The following is a 21380-nucleotide window of genomic DNA, read 5'->3' as shown; positions in this document are numbered from 1 at the left end:
GAAGAAATTGAAGAAATGTATGATGAGATAAAAGAAATTATTCAGGTAGTGAAGGGAGACGAAAATTTAATAGTCATGGGTGACTGGAATCCGACATTAGGAAAAGGGAGAGAAGGAAACATAGTAGGTGAATATGGATTGGGGCTAAGAAATGAAAGAGGAAGCCGTCTGGTAGAATTTTGCACAGAGCATAACTTAATCATAGCTAACACTTCGTTCAAGAATCATAAAAGAAGGTTGTATACATGGAAGAATCCTGGAGATACTAAAAGGTATCAGATAGATTATATAATGGTAAGACAGAGATTTAGGAACCAGGTTTTAAATTGTAGGACATTTCCAGGGGCGGATGTGGACTCTGACCACAATCTATTGGTTATGAACTGTAGATTAAAACTGAAGAAATTGCAAAAAGGTGGGAATTTAAGGAGATGGGACCTGGATAAACTTACTAAACCAGAGGTTGTACAGAGTTTCAGGGACACCACAAGGGAACAGTTGACAGGAATGGGGGAAAGAAATATAGTAGAAGACGAATGGGTAGCTCTGAGGGATGAAGTAGTGAAGGCAGCAGAGGATCAAGTAGTTAAAAAGACAAGGGCTAGTAGAAACCCTTGGGTAACAGAAGAGACACTGAATTTAATTGATGAAAGGAGAAAATACAAAAATGCAGTAAGTGAAGCAGGCGAAAAGGAATACAAACGTCTCAAAAGTGAGATAGACAGGAAGTGCAAAATGACTAAGCAGGCATGGCTAGAGGACAAATGTAAGGATGTAGAGGCTTATCTCACTAGGGGTAAGATAGATACAGCCTACAGGAAAATTAAAGAGACCTTTGGAGAAAAGAGAGCCACTTGCATGAATATCAAGAGCTCAGATGGAAACCCAGTTGTAAGCAAAGAGGGGAAAGCAGAAAGGTGGAAGGAGTATATAGAGGGTCTATACAAGGGCGATGTACTTGAGGACAATATTATGGAATTGGAAGAGGATGTAGATGAAGATGAAATGGGAGATACGATACTGCGTGAAGAGTTTGACAGAGCACTGAAAGACCTGAGTCGAAACAAGGCCCCGGGAGTAGACAACATTCCATTAGAACTACTGACGGCCTTGGGAGAGCCAGTCCTGACAAAACTCTACCATCTGGTGAGCAAGATGTATGAGACAGGTGAAATACCCTCAGACTTCAAGAAGAATATAATAATCCCAATCCCAAAGAAAGCAGGTGTTGACAGATGTGAAAATTACCGAACTATCAGTTTAATAAGCCACAGCTGCAAAATACTAACGCGAATTATTTACAGACGAATGGAAAAGATCAGTTTGGATTCCGTAGAAATGTTGGAACACGTGAGGCAATACTGACCTTACGACTTATCTTAGAAGATAGATTAAGGAAAGGCAAACCGACGTTTCTAGCATTTGTAGACTTAGAGAAAGCTTTTGACAATGTTGACTGGAATACGCTCTTTCAAATTCTAAAGATGGCAGGGGTAAAATACAGGGAGCGAAAGGCTATTTACAATTTGTACAGAAACCAGATGGCAGTTATAAGAGTTGAGGGGCATGAAAGGAAAGCAGTGGTTGGGAAGGGAGTGAGACAGGGTTGTAGCCTCTACCCAATGTTATTCAATCTGTATATTGAGCAAGCAGTAAAGGAAAGAAAAGAAAAATTTGGAGTAGGTAATAAAATCCATGGAGAAGAAATAAAAACTTTGAGGTTCGCCGATGACATTGGAATTCTGTCAGAGACAGCAAAGGACTTGGAAGAGCAGTTGAACGGAATGGACAGTGTCTTGAAAGGAGGATATTAAATGAACATCAACAATTTTAAAACGAGGATAATGGAATGTTGTCGAATTAAGTTGGGTGATGCTGAGGGAATTAGATTAAGAAATGAGACACTTAAAGTAGTAAAGGAGTTTCGCTATTTGGGGAGCAAAATAACTGTTGATGGTAGAACTAGAGAGGATATAAAATGTAGACTGGCAATGGCAAGGAAAGTGTTTCTGAAGAAGAGAAATTTGTTAACATCGAGTATAGATTTAAGTGTCAGGAAGTCGTTTCTGAAAGTATTTGTATGGAGTGTAGCCATGTATGGAAGTGAAACATGGACAATAAAGAGTTTGGACAAGAAGAGAACAGAAGCTTTCGAAATGTGGTGCTACAGAAGAATGTTGAAGATTAGGTGGGTAGATCACGTAACTAATGAGGAGGTATTGAATAAGATTGGAGAGAAGAGAAGTTTGTGGTACAACTTGACTAGAAGAAGGGATCGGTTGGTAGGACATGTCCTGAGGCATCAAGGGATCACTAATTTAGCATTGGAGGGCAGCGTGGAGGGTAAAAATCTTAGAGGGAGACCAAGAGCTGAATATACTAAGCAGATTCAGAAGGATGTAGGCTGCAGTAGGTACTGGGAGATGAAGGAGCTTGCACACGCCGGCCGTGGTAGCCGAGCGGTTCTAGGCACTTCAGTCCGGAACCGCGCGACTGCTACGGTCACAGGTTCGAATCCTGCCTCGGGCATGGGTGTGTGTGATGTCCTTAGGTTAGTTAGGTTTAAGTAGTTCTAAGTTGTAGGGGACTAATGACCTCAGATGTTAAGTCCCATAGTGCTCAGAGCCATTTGAACCATTTTTGGAGCTTGCACAGGATAGATTAGCATGGAGAGCTGCAATAAACCAGGCTCAGGACTGAAGACCACAACAACAACAACAACAACAACAACAACAACAGACGTTCTACAGTCATGCAAATTCACAAATGTCTTCTACTGAAAAAAATACTCAAACTATGCACAAGTAATTGAATCTACTTAGAGCAAATGAGGACCCAGACCGTTGCAAAACTCTTATCAAATTTTACATTCATTATGCTTTTGCATATTCCTAAGTGACTTAAGCTCAGATTTAAGGAAAACCTCTCGCGCAGACTAAAAATTTGCGCATATCACTCTTTCTTGTAGGAAGGGCGAAATTATGTGTTTACAGAACAGCATGTTAATATCCCTAGCGTCCGGTAGTTGTCGGCACTGGATCATACTCTAAGTCCAACCATTATGACATTCCTCAAGGTAAGTTAGCTTTACTGAATAACAAGCATTACTTTAGCAAACGTCAGCAGTGTTCAATACTGATTTTCTTTTATGGATGATATCTTGTAAATATGTGGCTTGGTAGCAGAATGAATAAGTCAAAAGTGCCGGGGTTCCACCCTCCGAACGATCCAAGGATTTTTTCCTGTCATTTATGGCTTCTTTCACCTCTGTCATTGATTGGTTAAACTAGAAACTCTCGTAATATTACCGTGGTTCCATGCCTATATTACACTGAAGTTTCTCCTATCAGAAGTTAGGTAAGTCAATTCAAATATCTGAGTACGTTAAGGACAAATGGTTCAAATGGCTCGCAGCACTATGAGACTTAACACCTGAGGTCATCAGTCCCCTAGAACTTAGAACTACTTAAACCTAACTAACTTAAGGACATCACACACATCCATGCCCGAGGCAGGATTCGAACCTGCGACCGTAGCGGTCGCGCGGTTCCAGACTGAAGCGCCTAGAATCGCACGGGCACACCGGCCGGCCGTTAAGGACACACCACCTCCAATAGCACCATGCATACTTAAGCAGGCAGGTGTTAAAAAGATACTACGGAATTAATACGTACCCTTTAATGTTTATATTTTCTTCCTATTTAACCGATGTTCGAAATGAGTCATTGTAGAGAAAAGACAACTTATTCCTAAACGTATTTAGTAAAATATGTTGCCTGTCAAAAAACCACCGAACACTTTTATAATTGTAATGAAAATTTATACTCGGCGAAATCTTCAAAACTGTGTAAGTTGGTAAAGTAATGTCGCTGAGAAAAAATGATTGAAGCTACTTCACTTGTCATCTGCCTATCACTTTGTCTTCCTAACTTGTGAGCTTGTACAGACAATATGTAAGTCTGAGTGATCTGTAATTTGCTGGCTTAATAATTACATACTTCACCATACTCACTAGAGTTTATTATTTAAAAAGAACTACCAGCCTTCCTGCTTATCGTACATATAAACTGTAATTTGTTGCTTCAGCGGCAAGATAGAAGAAGTTGGTGGCGGATTGTTCGAGGGTGAACGATCGAATACTTTTCCTGTTCTTCTGTTAACTGCTTCTCTGTCAGAAGCTAGAACCTGCCTGAGATATTTTATCCGATTATTTCCCTAGCGGTACGTAACGTTTTACCGCGAGAGCTGTAAGGGTTTGATCGGTTACCACGTACAAACAATGAGCTACCATCCTGCTCTTTACCCTGATGCGGCCCCACTTATTAAAGAAACAATAATATGACGGACCAAAACGGGTAAAATCCAGTCAGAGTTACTGAAATTCCAATCAGCTGCACCGTGCGGTGCTCTTACAAGAGATTATTGTCCGTCATCAATGTGGCTTGCCTCCACGTCGTGACAGTTAATTTAAATAAAATTATTTCATTTTATGAACTGCTATTTAACGTAGTCCCTTTGAGAAACGTTCAACAGAAAATCTGGAGCAAAGGTCCGTTGCTAGTAATAACGCAATTTAATTCTAGGAAGCACATTAAAAAATATTGTATTGCTAACCACTATGCACAGAGCCAGCATAGGTCACTATGGCAGCCAAGCCCGAAATTTTTAGAGCCTTATCGCATCACTGAAATACAATCGCAATTAGTACCTAATAATCTCTCTTATTTTGCATTTTGCCCATGAAATAATTTCAGAGGATATAAGCATCATTTAGTTGTATCTTATTGTAAAACCAGACCGAGGCAAGCTGTTAAGCGCTTTCCTCGTTTGCTGATGCAGTTTTCTGTACTATTTGTGCATTTCCGAGCCTCGTTACCGCAGCCCTGACTTGGCGCGAGGCCAACTTCAATAATGCAATCGCGGCAGTACGGCCTGCAACGCACTGGCGATTGCGGTGGACATAAAACACGCCGGTAAAAACGAAAGATGATAATGAAAGCGGCTGTATTTTACCAGGAAAGTGGTAGCAGTAGGCTGAAATGTTTCAGCACTATTCCATGATTCAAAGCGATCGTCCCACGAATCTACAAGAAACTAACTCCCTGCATGCGCCAATTACAGGATGGTGATAGTTTTCTGTTTGCTACATTAGTTGAATCACTAGGGATGGTAATTATGTTTTTAGTATCATCAACAAAACGTGCTTCCGTTTATGCCGAAGTTTCGTTGTTATAGAACGTATGTATAGGGACCAATGAATTGCAAAGTTTATAATTTCAGACACTACTTGTACTGATCCTAAAGAAATGCGATACAAACAATGACGGCAATAGTTTCGGCTATCTTCTTAACAGACAATCTTTCACATTTTATTCCACTAAATACTGGCATCAGAATTCATTACGCAACAACGGTCTGCGACCTTGGCCTCAGCAGACTCCAGCTCCAGGACTTGATATCCACGACCTTTGACTCTATTCTGTGATAGTGAATTATGGACAGCCGTCCAAACTGTGGCTCGTCTTGACATTCATTTGTACGTTTTGGTTCCCAGGGATAGTTTTCCGTTTTGAACCTCTACTTTCACACTTATCAGTGACTTTACTGCTATCAAAAATGGTTCAAATGGCTCTGAGTACTATAGGACTTAACTGCTAAGGTCATCAGTCTCCTAGAACTTATAACTACTTAAACCTAACTAACCTAAGGACATCACACACATCCATGCCCGATGCACGATTCGAAACTGCGACCGTAGCGGTCACGCGGTACTGCTATCCAAACAGTTTGGCAACTTTACGATTGATGCAAGAAGTCTAGTTGTGCTACTGTCACTTTATTAACTGTAGCCCTTGAGGCTTAAAGAGAAATATCTTTTACGTTATTGTCGATAAGTGTTTATTGTTATTTTCCTACCTGGGAGCTTGTTTCTGTTAGTGAGTCCTTATCTGGCCACTTCCTCTATGGTGTATTATTCACTGAATTTCTAGACAGAAACAACGATGAAAACAGATGAAATATAGGATCATTCAAAGCATTCTTAAAGCAAGGTTTTACAATCTGAACAACAAACGATCCTTTAGGATTGGCTTCCTAGGACACCGATTGGCTTCCTCGTCCTTTTCCTGCCAGAACCACAGTTTAGCATCGTTTTCGTCGGAACATTAAACGTAGATTTTCCTTCTACGTTTCTGAGAGAAGCTATTTAAATGGCTCATTTAATAAATAACGCCCACAATTCTCTGTCCACCCACATATTTAATCACTGCACAGTACTTCAATATACCCTCTTTGCTTCTCAACCGCCGACTTCGACATTCTGGATATCTTTGTATCGTATCTTTTACATGCTAGTCGGAATTCATAGCCCGAGGATCAATTATTAGAGCCACATTACAATATCAGAAGTAATTTTAAATAATTAAATTGCCCGACGGTTGCAACCGCAGAGACCAACGTGATCCGTAGCACGATTTTCTGAAGACGTACTGAACAGTGCGGGAGCAAGGGTACTCCCGTTGTTTGCATCCTGATGTCTAAGGGATGATTTTCTACAAGTCAAAGCGAAGTACAGCACTTGGGAAGTGTTTCACGACGCAGAGTATTCACAGTGTTTCCCGTGATGTCACGGGTACTTTCCTGTTCATTACTTTAACAGAATTGGGCGCGAGTATGATGTTACTAGCTGTTGAAGGGAAACAAAAAGAATGGCTGTAGGCGAGAAACAAGAAGATCCTTGTGCAGGCACAATGCTGACTAGCTAAGAAGTCTATATTATCAACAAATTTCTGCCTAGTTCTAATCAGACGAAATCAGGGAGTATGTTGCGGATCTCGGCACACGTGAGAAGGCAGATCCAGCCGTGCCTGAGTGCTGAGTCCTACCGACTGCTCCGATTTACAGGCGGGCTTTTTCATTTAGTGCGCCTTTTTACGGTATCAGCATTGCTGTAGTAAAAGCAGGTCGGCAGTCAAGTGTTTCAGATTGGAGTGCAAGGTGTCTTAGGGAACGCTGGTGTTGTTATTCGGCAGCAGTTCCGTATCATTTCAGAAAGATGAAGGAAGTGTGGTCGGCGAAGCAGACGGGACGAATGAGATTAAAGTGGGAATGAATAGTATTGCTTCCCAGGAAAGTGGAGTGTTGATTTTCGCTGTACTTTCTGATCTCAAAAATGGCTCTGAGCACTATGCGACTTAACTTCTGAGGTCATCAGTTGCATAGAACTTAGAACTAATTAAACCTAACTAACCTAAGGACATCACACACATCCTTGCCCGAGGCAGGATTCGAACCTGCGACCGTAACGGTCGCGCGGTTCCAGACTGTAGCGCTTAGAACCGCACGGCCACTCTGGCCGGCTTTCTGATCTCAGTATCTTGTTATCTCGAAACTTCTTGCTTGCCAAGCAGACTGCAAAGACCTAGTAGGAAATTGTATATTTCCAGCCTAATGTACCATTTTTGGAATTTATGTGAATACAACCTGATGCTACAGGGCAGTAATTAATTGTGTAAGATCTTTCATTTTTAGCCCCGACTCACATGTTAAACGGAAGAAGGCGAGACTCTTCTAATACTACTCCGTTAACACATTCGTGCAGAGAGCTGATCCGTCCCGCCAATGGTACACTTACGTCGCGTTCCGCGATCGAATGTGACGCGAAAATACTGAGCGCGTGGAACGCGCCGCGGGCGTGCTTTCGCAACATCACCTTGTTGAGAAGAAAAGAACAAGAGAACTATTCCAGTTGCACTATTCCATCTAAAATGCCATCTCTCTTTATGAGTCGAATGGCTCCTTGTTTCAACATTGAAAATAAGTTGAGGTTTGACGGATTAATTTTCGTACTGTACGAAGTGTGAAGTAATACTTTCCAACATTATTCACGTAGCTTGTTTTTACAGTACTTCAGAGGTGCGGGTAGGCACTGTCACGCAAAATAAGTGACGTAGTCTCGAGCAACTGTGTTCATGTTTTCTACACGATTCCAAGCATTTCACAACAAAATCACGATGATAACGTACGGTGAGCCATGTTTCACGTCGCACTTTTTCATCACGATTGGTGATGATAGGAAAATGATCATTATTGATTACTCTTTGACTGCCGTCGAAAACTGTTTGGTTGTGAAACATCTGGACGTCTCACTTTGTTAGACTCTTACTACTCGAACCGACGCTCCATCATTAGAGACATTTCCATGTTCCACCTTAGACGCTGATTCTTTGTTTCAGTAAAGCCGAAATATCAGCCATGTCTCTTCAGCACTCAAGTAGTGAGGGACTTATCATGCAGAAATTACCCCTTGGTTAAAATCTGTTGTCCCGAATTCGTTTGCTGTACTCGCTGTGGTCTTTAAGTTATTTATATGTTACACGACGATTTTCTTCAAGAGCATCTGTCACGAGCTTTACGCTACGTTCATATACTGTTGTTCTCGTCCTTCTTTGTCATGGATCATCGTTTATATTCACGCTGAAACTATTGGATCATCGACGAAGTGTACTGCTATCCACTTTTAACTCACCGTAAACTTCACTTCAAATGGTGAACTTTTTACCACAGGAAGTTTCGATTCATGTACAACCAATCAGCTCCAACCGTCACAGTACCGGTACCCGAAACCAGTGGAAGATCAGTTTCTGTCTCACGTTGTGAATGAACACCCAGTCTTTCCTAAACCCCTCTACTGCAGTTCTGTTAATGTTTAATATTATGCGCCGTGCACACTTCAGTGTAGAAACCTGTGCTTTACTTACAAAACGGTCCTGGCACATTCACATCTTCCGACGTCTAGAACATTGAGAAGTGAGTATATGGTTTAACACCATGGAAACTTAAGACAGCAAATAAAATATAGAAATACTTATTAAACTATTATCTATCTAATTATCATTAGTGTCTCGTTACATGCTGTCATCAATAAGTTGTCGATCGTTATCATCGTACTTGCGAAGTTTCTAAAACAATTAACAGGAAGAACATAACTGTGCCTGCAACCATCCTGAAGCTTTTTCGATTACTATGGTATTAATATGCAGTTGTGAACAATTAAAAAAATAAATTTCATCTGTAATATCAATATGCAGATTGCAGGAACGCAATTTTTGAGATTGGCTCTTACAGTAACGGTAGGAAGATAATTGATACATTAAATTGTTGCCTTCACCTCTGAAGAGCAAATCTATTCAAGATCAGCACAACAGGTTGAACTATTAATGATAAGTGTGCACGCCAAACAAAATGGAGCGTTGGCCAAATACGATAGAGACTTTTTAAAATAAGCACAGGAGGTTGATGGAAAATTTACGCCCAAGCAAACTTACCTTGAATTTTAATATTGAATAGTTTCGATTCGTGTTTTAAGTGGTCGCTGTTTCCTACTTAAAATGCCCTTTTTAAGTTTTTGGAAACATGTTAAACATTGTCTGCATAATTAGCTTATTGGTAAGAGAATACATTCGTAAAGTTGGACAAGCCTTTTATTTCAGGGCACATGTAAACTTCTGCTGAATTTTATGGAAGTTGCATTACCCTTTCGTCTGGTGAGTTGTCGACGTGACACATTGTCATGTTTGAGCTCCAGACAGACAGACGGCAATGACATGCAGTGGTTCCTCTGAGGAATATTTCCGCTGTCCGTATTGTAACTGTAAGTAAATTGCTTCCGCCCTGGATCACCAGGAACTTTTTTCTCCAGGAAGACGCTGCAAACCCGTTTCGCTTAAATATCCGATGCTTTTACTTACGTTTACAGACGAGAAAGTAATTAAGTGGTTATTATTTTTTATACACTGTAAAAAGTTAAGTCGTCGTTTTGCTCATACAAAAGATATCATAGATGTTAAACAAGTTCCTTCGAAGTTTAATGCCAACAAGGGAAGAAGAGGAAAACGCTACGTTTACGTGCATCCGTCTTCCCTCGGTTTCTCCATCGTCCGCTAAAACTGCGAAGAAGTATAGAACGCTAAATTCGCCAAGATTGTATGAGCAAAACTGACTTAAAGTTTGGTATACTGTAACTTCACGGCTCCTTGCAGCAATAACAGAGGAAAGAACTTTCGGACTATGTTATAAGATGCACCCCGTGTATCGAAAAGCAATCTTGCGCTGAACATCTAATAATACTGCGATGCTTATTTAGGAAGTTTGTTCATAAACGTCTGGCTAAGACCGTATTGTTTCTGGTGTCTTAAGAGACTGCCCCACCTTCCTTAAACAGGTAGTCTGCAACTGCATGTTCCTCTGTTTTCTAGAAGAATAGGTTTAATGAACTGAAGATCGGAGAGGAGTAACTTCTATTCAAAAAAGTCATTCGCAGTGCTAGCTTTTTATTTAATTTTATCATTTTATTTTTCTTCGGCGTTTCTCTAGCCCAAGGCAGACTGCAGTAATAAACCACAACCGTCCACACGCATTTGGCAATTATTTGCGTTTTAATTCAGTGACTGAATGCCGATCTACGGTGTCTTCAGTGTCGTGAAGTACGCACTGAAACTGGTCAGTATACAAGACGTACGAGTGGATTCGACCCGGGTCTGTCCCACCTCGCTTTTGCTTGTGCACTGTCATCGGGAGATTAAAAACAATTTACCAGTTTTTCTTTTCAACTATCCTCTTCGTCATTGCTACAAGCAAACTCAACAACGATCTCCTTTATATTTTCGTATCGAGGCGTGCACCTGAATACTATCCTTCCGCCATCCCTTCAACGGCAGTTTGCAGCAACTATCCATGTAATATGGGCCTACTGTCTATATTTCACAACCAAAGAGAGTAATTCTCGAAATGTAATATGCATTTGTTTTTCTCTGGTTTCATATTTTTGGATACAAATAACTTTCTTTCTACAGAAAGCCCTTTTTTGTTTTGCAGTCTATGCCACTAAGGCTTTCTTGAAGCATCAAAATTCGTCCATCTCGTTAACGATCTCTTGCCCAGGTTTAACACACAGCCATCTAGCGTGTCCGCCTGCGTTTCATTTAGGCACACGGTTCAGTTCCGGTCCACTTTTGGCGACCACCACTATGTCATCAGTGACTGTATCATGCTGATTATCTGTCTGTGAGAAACAACTCCCACATGGAGACGGTCCTTTTCTTCCCTCGCTGCCTCCTATACTCAAAAATTAAGTATCACTGGTGACAAAAAGCGCGCTGCCTAACATCTATCCTGATTATTACCTCTTGAACGTTTCCGTCAGTGCTGAAAAACGCCAGTCTGCTTCGAACTATCCCTGTAATGGATAGCACACACCTGTGGCGATAGTACCGTCTGAGTAGCAAACGTAGTAAACGCGAGCTTAATTCAATAGTTGCATTTTGTACTTTGTGTGGTGCGCTAATACGTGAAAATAGCCGAAAAGACTAGACAAGGCATTTCAACTGCAATGGCATGCCGCAAGATGATTAAAAGCAACTATGTGCGTAATACTGTCATTGTAATGTGCCTCACTGAGGAGCACCAAACATTCTTTGTTTGTTCCAATATGTATCCGAAAAAGGTCCGTTATACGAAATCGCATCGATGTAAATTTCTGCTGACGTCTGGTTAGCATCGTTGTAGTATTTAGGATATACATGGAACGAGATGCCTGACTGGCTTTCATTGAATGCGACGGAAAAGATGCTAGAAAGACAACAAAAATACGTTATAACCAGAGTATTCAAAGCACTCGCCATCTGTACATAATATTACTGTGAAACACTGTAATCGACATAGTCGTCTTGAGAGAGTATGAGTAGACAAGACGGATTGCTGACGCAATTCCTTGGATATGAAGATGATTCAGAGTGCCGGCTGAAGTGGCCGAGCGGTTCTAGGGGCTACAGTCTGGAACCGCGCGACCGCTACGGTCGCAGGTTCGAATCCTGCCTCGGGCACGGATGTGTGTGATGTCCATACGTTAGTTAGGTTTAAGTAGTTCTAAGTTCTAGGGGACTGATAACCTCAGAAGTTAAGCCCATAGTGCTCAGAGCCATTTGATCCATTTGATTCAGAGTGATCGAAACATGCAATCGAATTAAAAATGTGCCACTGAGACGGAACAATAAAAGAGAACTATCTTAGTTACTGTGGATCTTGGCCTACAAAGGGTTGATAATTTTCTGTTACCTTAACAAGATTCCTCCTACTCTAATAATAATTATCTTCTTTAAAGTTTATAAATCTTTGTTTTTCCTAAAAGATGCTATACTATTTTATAAATTTCAATATCATTTCGTTCTATCTTAAGGCCTGTTTAGTTCAAAGTTAAGTATTTGCACTATATTTTATTGTTTTCCTATACCATAATTTCCATCGACTCATGAGTTATGACAAATAATTTTCTTCTTTTAGAGGTTACCACCTCAGTTCTACTCAAGCTTGAAATCACATTTTGCGAACGTAATTCCATTTGCGGCAAAGTTTGTCAAACAGTTCATGGTAGCCTCAATGCCGGAAACAGGTATCAGTTACAAGATCAAGCTGAAAAAATAAATAAATAAATAACGTCGGTAAAGAAGAAATCGGGCAAGGGTGGATCAGGGAAGGGATGTATGAAATATGAGATCTATGGAAAGTACGAGTAACCCATATCTGATTGGTCGAAAGGTAATGTGAATCTCGCTGTTTCTGAATGCCACACCTGCTCTTAACCTCTGACGTCTCGCTCTGTACGCGCATGAAAATGTACACTTATCTTTGGCATTATGACTATATTACTGTAATTTATTCAGATTATTCATCTTCATATACTTGCTTAGTCACATTTTGAGTTGCATTGCAACTAAATCGATACAGTTTATCTCATGCACCTTGTTGTCACATTTCTTTAATGAATAGCATCTTGCAAATACGACTGTAAGCTGGTATTTAAATTATACTTCATTTGGCAATCGGTTTTACACAACCGACTATCTTCTGGTTCATCTTGTGTTCAAGATCATCTTTTATATTGGTAAAAAAAGGCGTCATGGAGAGCTGAACAGTGAAGTCCAGTCAGTTGTAAATCTGCTCGTTGTTCTAACATGTTCGGCAGTTCACTATGCATCACGTAATTCAATACATTCACCGAAAGTCAAAAACGTTACATGTGTAGGTAAGCAGCATAGCTTCTGTAACAGCGTAATGCTGTATTCTATAACTAGGCTACCTTTATAACTGTTGGTTTTTCCAAATAACTCGCAATCACGAAAAACATATGCACAATATCTCAAAATTATTATCGCAGAGACAACTTCAGTTAACAAGATATTCCAAAAATTACGACCTCAACGGCAAAATTTGTCTGTTTTCTGTAGGATAGTCTGTATTTTGACGGTCGTGATTACATATCGTCTTGACTGTAATAAATTTTGGTTTTATTTAGGGAGACCATACAGCAGTTTTGTTTCACAAACAGAAATGCCTAAGGTTTGACAGTAGTTCACATTTCGTTTCTTTTGTATACTGATTCCCAGGCGTTACTCTCTTACCACTTGTATTCTCCATTCTTCACTTATTCCTATTACATACGTACTTTACACATGGCCTATTGATTTCATTGTCTAAATTCTCTGACTCATTTTTCTGCTAATATTTTCTGCCACCATTATGCGTCGCTTTTCACTAACTGCGTTCATCTGAACATCTATAGTAAAGTGTTACTATACCTTAATGTGTGTTTCATCTGCTAAGGATGGGTTAGAAATTTGTTTCCGATCGTACGAAAGAGCTAAGCAGTGATATATGTTTATTACGTCGTAAGAGTCCGTGTAACTTCTCTACTTGTTTGTAAACGTTCTAAATGTTTATTTTTTTGAGCTGTATTTGGTATTTAGGGAACTTTGATTTTATGTACTTACAGTGAGTCAATGGTGGCTAGCGTGGGAGTTACTGAAGAGAGGAGAGAGAGAGAGAGAGAGAGAGAGAGAGAGAGAGAGAGAGAGAGAGAGAGGCTGGGATGACGACAGCGCTGGGCCCCAGCAGAAACAGTAGACGTCTTGAGTTGTGGTGCTTCACTTGAAGCATAAAGACGTCTCTAAGCTCAGCATACAATTTCACAGAAGATTGCTCCCGAAAAGCATACTACGGTATTAAACTGTCTTATCGCTATTCATGCCGTCCACCGCTAGCGTGTCTTTGTTGGGCCCTGTAAGGACGGAATTCATCTGCATCCAATTTGCCAGAAGTAAAATTGCTTGAAGATTTATCTGAGGCCAACATGAGACGTTTAAGAGAGCTACCCGTGCGCTGGTACGGAACTGACTACTGCGATAAGCGTTTCCCCTGCCGTAAACTGCGTTTCCCGGTATAATATCCACTTTAAGGCGCGGTACATTCAACGCCGATAGAGTCAGCCGTACTCGGCGGCGTGATTTATCACCGGCAAATACAGACGGAAGCAGGTCGGGTGCGCAAGAGAGATGAAGATTGATGGCTAGGGCTCACGACTGTGGGTACCACTCGCTAGATGCGCGTCGTACACAGCTGATGTGGGACATTCGGCAAATCAGCGTGTGCACGCGCTTGGGGATTTGCACGACGGCAGTTTACATCTTTATACACGCTGTTCAAATTACTGCGAAATCCACAACTGCGATGTTTTCAGCTATATTGCCATGCATGCCCGCTGCGTTAGCGAAAAACTGAGGGAAAGAGCGCTTGCCTTTAGATGCTTCGAAAGGCATCAGCATTGCCGTAGGCAAGTTTTACTTGCGATTCATTACAAAGAGTCGGACAAATGATGTCACTGATTCTTCACAAAGAGTCGGATAAGTAATGTCACAAATTTGGGAAAGTTGTTCCTAGGAACAACAAATATATAAGCCTACAGTCTTCGTAGCGGTTGTAATTGATGGTAACCTCTTGTGAGTCGTAATGGTGCGTCACATTCTTTTTGATACCTCTTCACATCTTGCCGTTTCGAGCCCTCTACCCTCTGCCGGGATCTTCTTCACGACTCCATCGAGCTTCCTGGAGAGTGTTCAGCTACCCAGAATACCAGTGGAATGCTGGAGAAAATCCCGGCAGGGGCCACAGGACTCGAAACGGCAAGAAATGAAGAAGTCTGAAGAAGAACGTGACGCACCAAACGAGTCAAAATCTTTTATCATCAATGAATACACGTTGCTGGCCATTAAAATTGCAACCTGGAGAACGGCTCAAAGCTTTTATTTGTTTTTTCGTTCTCAAAACGAAATTTCTCTAAAGGCTCTTATACAATCTAGTAGGAGAAATAAATGACAAAATTTTTAGATGACTTGCTGATGTACAGAGTGAGATATTTAGTATGCTGAGATGCCTCCTCTGTCGGCCACGATGGTTCTAATCCGTCTGGGCATCGAGTCGAATTGAGCTTAGATGACAGATATGATTACATCATACTGCTTCACCTAATTGCCAATCAAACCTAGAGGCTTGCAGGAGATTGCATGCTGGACTCACGGCAAGCAGCGACCAGATGTTTTCAGAAGGTGAGAGATCTAATAGTGCTCGCCAGCGCAATAGTCAAACATGCCCAGTATCAAGGTAGCTAAGTACACCACACGCAACTAAAGGTCTTGAGTTATCTTGTGGAAAGATTTGAAAGATAAAGTGAGGGAGCCCTCTACGGTAGACCATAGCCACCGGCCGTAACAGGCCACAAGTGTAACAGCCGCTGTCCACATTACTGTCTAAGCCAACCCGAGGTGACTGCGTTGCGTAACCAGTGATATCCACACCATTAAGTGTGGCGACGGCTCGTATAAAGATGACGCATGCTATATGGCAACTTCCGTTCTCTCCGGATCATCTACACACGGATACGTCCGCCGCGACTGTTTACGCAAAACGGAGACTTGTCGGAAACAAAGCGGTGTCACTGCTGTCCAGTGCTGTCATTGGGCAAACCATTGTCTGCACGCCTACCTCCGCCGTCGCGTCAACGGATGCCGCAACAGTCACCGTGCTGACAGTCAGTGCTGCTCCAGACGTTGCTCCACTCTCCGTTTTGGTACCCGTCTTACTGCAAATAAGCCCAGTTCTCGACGCAATGTGCGTGACTTGGCTGTACGATCCTGCGTGGTCGACCGAACAATACTTCTGTCCTCTCGAACGCTGCTCGCGAGGGGTCGTCGAGGTCCTGCATGACTTTGAGAATGGCCCTTCTCGACTCATCTATCTCGTATACACATTACGGAAGTGATACCTCTATCAACGCGAGCAGCAGAATCACAGAACGATAAACCACTGTCTCTATAGGTCACGATCCTACCTACGAAACGTGCTAGTACAGGCATAACATGATCATCTCAAAAACAAACAACATTCCAGTGTGATTTCCGAATCAGTAACACGGAGCGTAATTTGACATTTGTTGCACTTCGCCTTCATCTCGTTGCGATTTTAACGGCTAGCAGAGCAGAAATATGAAGCTCTGGTGCAGGTGGTATGAGCAAGAAATGTAGGCCAACAAACAGAATACCGTTTCCATGGAAAGCAACTGGTGAATGGCTTTTCCTACGATACTCATACAAAATGAAACACACCACAAATGACCAAATCAATACAGGAAGAAAGTAAGGTCAAAGACTCCGCTGTCCATAACAATGTGGTAGTTCCACAGTACTGAAGTTATCCATAGGGTGATCTTCCGACTACCCATCTATTTGCGGATATATATATATATATATATATATATTGTTTTTTTTTCCTGTTCTTATTTTAACTAAAACTGTAAATTTAATAAATACTTTTAATCTATCCTGCAACTCAACGACGAAAACTAAGGTATTTCGTTTTCTCTCAACGTAATTCTCTTGTCTCTGCACACTTAGTGTAACCACTGATCTCAACACCTTGTGCAATTACACTAATTGGGGATGATATGGGTTACTGCAGGCTAACCCCATCAGGTTTGTTCTCCTTTCCTGTATACATAGATTCCGTATTCGGTCCGTTCTATGCATAAATGATTCTTACATGCTTATAACCGGAACTTTTAAATGTTTCATGCCATGTTTCCTATAAAGTCTGTCAAAATCCGCGAAACATCTTTCTTAATCACATGCTAGAGTCTGAAGTTTTACACTTTCTCAACAAATCCTCATTCGAACAGCCAAGCGCTTTTCTTACATTACTATTTCTTCTCCCATAGTTGGCATTTAATCTCATAAACAAAACATTTTTCTTCTTTTTCAAACGATTCCCCGCACTTCATTACGCTAAGTCATATGACAAGGTTACCTGCTAACTGCTGCGATAAGAAGCAACAGCAAGGGAAGAAATCTACGGCGAAAGTCTTAAAATACTTGGGTGTTAATCCTATAGCAATTTTGGGAAAAACATTGCCACAGTGACTGGAGTGTCCGAAATATGGGCCTGCGTTCCAACACACCAGTTCGTTCAGTGTTCAAGGGGTTTCTACTTGCTCGGTGCATATTTTTATATTTAGTCATGGTCCGATCTCTCCGCTCCTCTCGCCGAAGGTATCTTAGCTACGAACTCCATACGCAGCGGTCGTTGAGTTCCGTATCGGCCCTGATGTGGAGTAGCAATTTTTGCCTGATGCCGTACGGATCTACCATGAACATTTTCTTGGTCTCAGACTCATCCCCAAAGTCTTGAAACGATACTGTGGTGCTAAATTCAACGCTACTGAGACTGAGACATTACAGTTAGGATATAACGAAAATACAAACACGACTGCACAAATTCATATTATGTTGCACTCAGAAGAATTTTCGAAATACGGTCACTTTTTTTTCTACACAGAGAACACATTTTTGGTTCGTGAGGAAATTCTGATAGGTATTTACAATGACTACTCATTTTGTATGGTTAAGTTCAGAAAAGTAAAGGATAAAACAAAAAAGGAAGTTTTCGGGTGTATATCGTAGCGGTACATGTTGCGTTATCATTATGCTACCACACACTCTAGCTGAAACAGAACTTCATTTGAATTAGAATTGTTTCTGTCACATCGGCCTCAATACAGCAGCATGCGTCAGCTCTGCCCAGACATCCAGCTGTAAAATATTTACATAATAACTGCTCTTCCCGCTCAAACGGAGCGTCTGATTTGTATCACACTAACGAGGGAACTTACGGAACAGCCTTCAATTTCTTCACACTTAGAGTATTTGAACGTCAGTCCGTTAAGGGTGGCTCCATTAAGATTCCTGAAATTATTTATTCCTAACTGTGCTCGGAAGTATCACACAGAATTTTTTCGAGTGTCTTTTAGAAGTAAGACACACTTCTTTAGGAAACTGGTGTCCTGCGAGTAGGAAGAAAATCGAGTACTGCCAGTCCATAATGGTCCTTTATATGTTTTTGCGCATATTCGACTGTTTTCAACGTCTTAGAACGTCTCTGCTTATTCTACGTACTAGACTTGCAGTCATCTTTAAGAATTGATTACCACAAGTATTCCGTAAAGAATTTTATTTTTCTATATGGAGAGAAGAAACGCGAGGAAAGCACGTATTCTAGAAAGGAAAAATATGACAGTGAAGGAAAGATACTACAAAGTCCATCAGGAAACAGAACGTACCTTAAGACAAGAGAAAAGTGAATACTGCAACAATGTGATAACAGAAACAGATTAATTCAAGTATCAAAGGGCAAGACAAATGTATTGTAATATGAATAACTCTTTCGGTAAGTCAATTAAAAGGGGGCGGTTTTTAAAGGATCTAAAACTAAAACTAAACTCCTCCCAAACAGGCCATGGAGGTCCAACGGTACTGACCGGCCACCGTGTAATCGTCAGCTCATAGGCGTCACTGGATGCGGATATGGACGGACATGGGGTCAGCACACTGCTCTGCCGGCCGTATGTCAGTTTCCGAGACCGGAGCAGCTACTTCCCATTGTAAAGGATCAGCTTGGAAAAATACTCATCAACAAGACTAACATACAACTAAGGTTGAAGACATACTTTTCGCAACTACTCAACTGCAATGATCCACAGTCTTACTTTGAAAAATCTGATATATTTGGTGTACAAGTCACCACCCCATCAGTAAAGGCACTACAGCAAGCAGTAAAGAAATCAAAGAATCACTATACTTGTGGGTAATACCAGATATACGCTGAGTCATTAAATAATGGATGTCCAGAACTCAAATTAGAGCTACAGTCTTTAACAGAAACAATCGGGAAGACAGAAACTATACCTGCAGACTAGGAAACTGCTGTTATGTAGCCCATATTTAAGAAGAACGATCTCCCAGTGTGCAATAACTACAGGCGAATTGCTTTCCGGATGCCACTTAAAAAATCCTGTCGATCTACCGATTAAACAGGCTGATCCAAAAACTGAATAACTAATTGGGGACTACCAAGGCGGTTTCCGCAAAAACATATCCACATTATTTTTTTTTTTTTTTTTTTTTTTTTTTTTACTTTAAGGCAAGTAACTGATAAGGCGCGGGTATTCAGTGTAGATGCCCACAAATTATTTGTGGATTTCGAAAAGGTCTGTCATAGCGTGCACCGACAGACATTCCTAAATACAACGAGGGGATTTGAAACACCCTCTAAATATATAAGATTAGCTAAAATACGTATAAACGGAACTTTACGTCGTATAACGACGCCGGTAGCATCAAGGTATACACTGAACTGAGACAAGAGAGCGCATTTAGTTTATTTAATCTCGTCTTAAAGAAGATCGGCAAAGAATTCAGTAAAACTTATACACAACGGATCCAAATGTAGGAGGTGAGCATTGCTAGAATGACTTACGCAGATGGTGCAGCAATAATAAATAGTTCCAAAACAGAACTAATCGCAATAATGCAAAACTATTACAAAATCGCTGAGAAAACCGGATTTCGTGTTAATAAAAAAAAGACAGAATACCTGGTCATAAGTAAGAAAATCGGAAGTGATGCACCTTTGGCTGTAGATGGATTCATTTTCAAGACTGTTGACCGCTTCACGTACTTAGTCTTTTTACTAACAACAATAGATTCAACTAAATTCTAAAGAAAAGAATCACTAACTTCAAAATCCGCTTGTATCAGTTCACTATTATACCGGTAACATTGTACGGATGTGAAGCACTGATATTTAGGAAGAAAGATGAACTTGTTAATATTCGAAAGAAGAAGATGTGTGTTGAAGATAAACTCAAAAATAAAAAAAAAAAGATGCACCATGAAGGAGTAAAGATGCACCATGAAGGAGTTATAGGAATGGGACAGAAATCGGTATAAGTGATGGGCATGTACAGACAAACAAATGTTTACAATTTCATAAAAAATTGATGATTTATTCAAGATGGTTTGTCACAAAGGGAACAAAACGGGGTGTAGAATATCGTCGATGTACCGCTGTGCTGTAAGGGTGCGGATGACAACCAAATGGGTCCTACTATGAAATGAAGTGGCATGTCCAGACCATCAGCCTTGGTTATCGGGTCGTGTGGCGGGCGACAGTCAGATTGGTACCAGGCTGCTGTCTGGGGAGTCTCCAGACACCGCTTCGCTGGTCATCGGGGCTCAGTTCGATGGGGAACTGAGACAATTGTACTCCAGTCAATGACATACCAGGCCAAACGTGCTCGGTACCATTGCGAACTGCCTTGTTAACGTACAGTGGTCAATGGTATTCCGCGCAAGGGGCACTGTGACCTCCTTTCTGTGAGTCGCCTATTAATGGTCATTGTGACCACTGAAGCACCAGTTGCACGTCCGTTCGATGATAATGATGAATCCGGGGCTCTGAGTGCCCTCTTACGATTGTTAATTCTTCACATTCTGTCGTATCTAGGTCGACCGCTTCCTTCTGGACGCTGTGTTCGGCTATGGTTCACCCATTCCTCCAAAATCATCGAAAAGTGGCATCGCTCCTATTCAGACGGCCAACGATTCGCCAATTACTCCAACCGGCTTCTTTGAGCCGAACTACATGCCCTTTCTCAAATTATTGCATCTGCGTGTGCTGTTCACGCGCCAGTCTGTGTGGCACAGTTACTGTCCAACGAAATACAAAATTCACTACCCTTACAGTTGCGCGGTGAAACTGTGCTGCAGTGTAACACATTCATCCACCGGCCGCCAAAGTTTACAAGCACCATTTTCCGTCGGTACCTGTATGAATATCAATTTGTGACCAACTTGCAAAACTTGTTCGTGGTGCTTGCTTCTTTCTTTCTTTCTTTTCTTTTTCTTTTTGTAGTGTATTTGGAATAGAGGATAAGAATAAATGAATAATTCAGAGAATGACATCGTGAAAGTGCTAAACAAGAGATGGTTGAACTGGGCAGACCATATAGCAAGAATGATGGAGGACAGACTACGCAGAATAACATTCTGTAAAACAATAGATGGAAGAAAGGGAAGCGGAAGAGCCAGAATGGCGAGTTCTGGGGGACACAGCTAGGATGAACATCAACACCAAATGGGCAAATAGTGTCTCGACAGAAA

Source organism: Schistocerca serialis, chromosome 2, assembly GCF_023864345.2.
Source record: "Schistocerca serialis cubense isolate TAMUIC-IGC-003099 chromosome 2, iqSchSeri2.2, whole genome shotgun sequence".
Classification (NCBI taxonomy): domain Eukaryota; kingdom Metazoa; phylum Arthropoda; class Insecta; order Orthoptera; family Acrididae; genus Schistocerca; species Schistocerca serialis.
The sequence above is the reverse complement of the archived record's forward strand: the minus strand, read 5'-3'. Positions refer to the sequence as shown.